Below are 4,592 nucleotides of genomic sequence, written 5' to 3'. Positions count from 1 at the left end.
GCCACAGTCACATTGCTCTTAGTCTGTCTGGAGCTTTGGAGGCTGTTGCCCCATTGTCATAAGATCCCTTCTTCCACCTGCCTAGAGGAGAGTAACAACAATGGCACCATTTAGGCAGCTTTTTTCCATCCCACTTCTCACTGCATAGCCCTTAATCATTAATTAATAAGTAGGATATGGGGGTACCCTCATTCCCCTAACCCACCCCAACACTTGGACAAAAGCATTTACTTCTGGATCCTAGGGAGTTGTCTCATCTTTGAATCTGGTTTCTGGGGCCATTATCCTTCCTCTTCCAGAAGACCACGTCTGTCAGCATCCCATCTTCATCACCAAAACTTAACAGTGAAGAGTCTGAGATTCACTCTAGTCAAAAGCTAACAAGTTAGCCTGACACAGTTTTGTAGATGCTGGCAGAAGATATGAGATTCCAGAGTCAAAGACAAAGGATTTTATTATTCACAGCAGTAGCCAAAGTATCAACATTTTCTTGTTTTGGTTCCTAAGTCGCAAGTCCCACAGGGCAATGCAAAGAGAACCAGGTGATATCTGTACATGCACAAGGTTACAATACAGGAATGGAACACTGAGCATAGGGAAACTAAATCTTTTATACTGCCCTTTGCTCAAGAAGGAGATACCCTCTATTTTCCAAGGCTCTAAGCAAACCTGCCCTTTGTTCTGGAAGGAGACACTATACCTCCTTCATCTCTATCATAGAAGCATCCTTGAAAAATATTCCAGAATTAAGGCAGTCAGTACCTCTGCTTGCAAGACATACAGAACACACAAGCAGTCCATAAAGATTTGTCTAGTAAATACCTTATTTTAAACAAATAAAGTGGAAGTGATCTCACCATCTGTTATTTACTAACAAATAAACCAGACACTTGCATCAGTCCTTGAGAATATACTTCCCTGATCACCTCTCAATGGACATGCTCCTATTTCTCTTTCTGACTCTCCTCAAGACTTCCCGTAAGGCTAAACATGTCCCACATGTCTCACAGGCCAGTGTTCATAACAATCATCAGCCATACAACAGCAATTTAATGGATTTCAGCAAAGAGTGAGGATGAATGAAAGATTTCTTAGTAGAGGGCCAGGACAGGTAACCTGGATACCCATCTAAACTAGTGATTCTCAACTTTTCCTGTCTGCAGCTCACCAGAGGGATATTAGACATCCACTTGTCAGTGGTTCTGCATGGGAGACAATGGAGGAAAGCCAAAATTATTTTTTAAAGAAAATGTAATTTTATTAATATTATTTTTTTACATTCTAGGATGTTGTGGAGCAGTTGGGAGGGAGGGGGAGGAGAAAGGGGAAGGAAATGGGATGGAAGGAGGAGACAAAATTATTTTTTAAAGAAAATGTAATTTTATTAATATTATTTTTTACATTCTAGGATATTGTGGAGCAGTTGGGAGGGAGGGGGAGGAGAAAGGGGAAGGAAATGGGATGGAAGGAGGAGCAAGGAGGACGGGCGGGACTGAGGCCTGTAGCAGCCCTTCATCCCACAGGGGGGTGGGGAGTGAGCCAAATTTGAGCACTAACTGAGTAAATCCTAAGTTACATACTCACATTCATTATTTTGCTTGTGATAGTCTGAATACAGCTCAGATATAACCATATCCAATTTTTTAACTACTTCAAAACTAAGTAATTACATATGAGGGTACTTCAAAAAGTTCATGGAAATCAACCACAAATGATTATATTGAAAAGTAAAATTTTTTTTAAAGTTCATGGAATATAGAATTAAAAGATACTATGAATCTTTCCATGATCTTTTTGAAGTACGCTTATATTATCCTCACCACTCCTATCTAATTGTAATGATATAAATTGACTCTTTAAAAAATACTAAACTTTTATGGGGCTGGCCAGTTAGTTCAGTTCATTAGAGCGTGATGTTATAACACCAAGGTCAAGTGCTCAGATCCCTGTACCAACCAGCCACCAAAAAAAAAACACAACTAAACTTTAATATATTACTTGGGACCTCTGGACTAGAAAACACTTCAAAAATCTAGTCTTTAACATTTAAGGGCCAGAAACACCTAATTTTTTTTTTTTAATTAGCAAAACTTATTCCAGAAGGCATGTTAAAATATATAATGCCTAGGGCCGGCCCGTGGCTCACTTGGGAGAGTGTGGTGCTGATAACACCAAGGCCCCGGGTTCGGATCCTATATAGGGATGGCCGGTTCGCTCACTAGCTGAGCGTGGTGCTGACAACACCAAGCCAAAGGTTGAGATCCCCTTACCGGTCATCTTTTAAAAAAAAAAAAAATATATATATATATATATATAATGCCTAATTTTTTTTTTAGTTAGCAATACTTTTACATTGAGAGACATGTTAAGATATACTTACTGCTTACCCAGTCCTCGATAGCAATCAATTCAGACATATAACTACTAGATCAATATTTAATCATCCAGGAAAAGACATACTGCTACATCAGCTGATTTTTTTTCTGTTTGAATTTAATGAGTTTACATCCAAAAATTAGGTAGTAATTTTACATTTAAGGAATAAAAATCTTTTTTAAAAAATACAAAAGAGTGAAAGGATTTTAACTAAGTTTACACTTTTTGCTGTAGTTTTTAACAACAGTTCATCTCATCATATCTTATTGCAATGTGCAAATACATTTGCAGCACCCATTACAACCATGAAACTAAATTTATGAAAGTACACTGTCAATAGTGGCCTTCAGAGGAAACTGATTTACCTTCTATTAAAAACTCTATGGTATATAACCATTATACAATAATGCTACTTAACCACCTTTTGTCATAAGAATCATCACTAAAGTTTTCTGGAAGTAAGTTCACATAAGAATTAAATATTTAAAGGGTGAAATGTTCCTTATTTTAACTTTAGCAAGATCTTTTCTTTTTCGTTAAGAAACACTTAAATAGTTTTAAGCAAAAGCTATTAGAGTATAGACAGCTAAAACTGTACTCCTGAGTTCAAGCATACAGATAAGTCTTTTGTAAGTAGTTCTCAATACAATATCCTCCCTCCCCAGCTCCCTGCCCCGATCTCGTTTTGTTTCTTACAAAACTTTGGTCAAGAGTAGAAATATATCCAGGCAGATATATATGCCATACAGTAGCAAGAACAGTAAAGCCTAACTAATGACTTTGGATTTTAAAAATAGAAGGCAATTAAAATGTACTCAAAGTTACATTAAGAAAAGCTTTCACAGGGTAATATTGAAACAGTCACAAAGGTTTAGAAAATACTAATATCAAAGTACAAATGACTACGATGTTAAAATAGACAAAAACTACTATACAAGAGCCTCTTTTATAATTAAAAATAAAGAACATAACACATGAGTCAGGATGATTTTCCTGTTCTACTCATGAATTTTAGTCTTTATAAGGTTAGTAACGTTGACATCTAGTAGAGTTTCTTATGACATCTGATGAGGTCTCATTCCAACTTCATAGCGTAGGTCTTCCCCAAGGAACCTCTCGATCCTGCTCCATCTTGGTCATTCACTGTACAATTTCAAAGTAGTACAATATCGCCATGATGTGCTGGGGCATGAAGACATATCCTGTGTACAGGGCCATCCCCACAACAGAAACTAGCATGGAATCTGAGCTGTAGTTAAGGAAACAGTATTTTTCTTAATTTATTCAAAACTAAATCCCCAAATTTTTCAGCAACCATTTTATGTTGAAATGCCCATTCACTTAAGTGATATATATATTAAGTGTTTCTAAAGAACTAATAATATGGGCTGGACTCAGCTCAGTTGGTTGAAGTGCCGTGTTATAACACCAAGATCAAGGGTTCGGGTCCAGTTCCCCTCACCAGCCAGCCACCAAAAAAAAAAAAAAGAATTAATATTAACAAGAATGATAATGCTAGCCACTAACAACCATGCCTGGCACCATTCTAAGGTTTTGTGTTTGCGCGGGGGGGTGTTAGCTCATTTTATTTTTACCACCATACAAGGTAGGTACTGTTATTCTCCCTATTATAGTTGAAAACATCAGACTGCTTAAAAATAAGCATAGAAAGTGTTGCTGTTCAACCTAAGAAACAAACAAACATAAAGGAATAAAATTATATTAAATGACTGTAAAAGGTCTACCAACTTAAGTAATAAGAATGTACGATTGAAGAATTTTAGAATTATTTAGACTATACTGTGGCTAAAAGCATTGACTTTGGAGCCAGACAAAGTTAAAGTCAATCATACACTAGCTTAGTGACATATGAGTATAAAGTGACAGCACCTGCTAATATTTATTATTATTACTATTAAACATTATTATTACCTATTGCTACTATTTGCAACAACTTTAAACAAAAGTCATACAATAACCTGAACAATAAACATCTGTACTGTGTTCCTTTCTTCTCATTTAAAAAGGAACTGAAACTGAACATATGCAAGTCAACCAGGGGTCCCCTCTAAAGCCACACAAAATATTGCTAACAAAAATTATGTAAAATCTAAGGGCTTTTGGCTTTGCAGAGTCACATAGCCGTGCTAAGAGGAATAACTACTCCTGAACTTGGGTCATGTTTTTTAAATTCATTCATTCATTCATTCATTCAT

General features: G+C 36.3%; 1 long non-coding RNA gene across 1 annotated transcript in view; it reads right to left on the bottom strand.

The window, feature by feature from the left end:
- Positions 1-2,422: 2,422 nt before the first annotated feature.
- Positions 2,423-4,592, bottom strand: part of LOC103592740 — a 26,425-nt gene continuing 24,255 nt past the window's right edge. The window contains exon 3 of the long non-coding RNA XR_550682.1: positions 2,423-3,625. This is a non-coding gene — a long non-coding RNA (uncharacterized LOC103592740). The remainder of the gene's footprint in view (positions 3,626-4,592) is intronic.

Source organism: Galeopterus variegatus, unplaced genomic scaffold, assembly GCF_000696425.1.
Source record: "Galeopterus variegatus unplaced genomic scaffold, G_variegatus-3.0.2 Scaffold1208, whole genome shotgun sequence".
Classification (NCBI taxonomy): domain Eukaryota; kingdom Metazoa; phylum Chordata; class Mammalia; order Dermoptera; family Cynocephalidae; genus Galeopterus; species Galeopterus variegatus.
The sequence above is the reverse complement of the archived record's forward strand: the minus strand, read 5'-3'. Positions and strand labels throughout refer to the sequence as shown.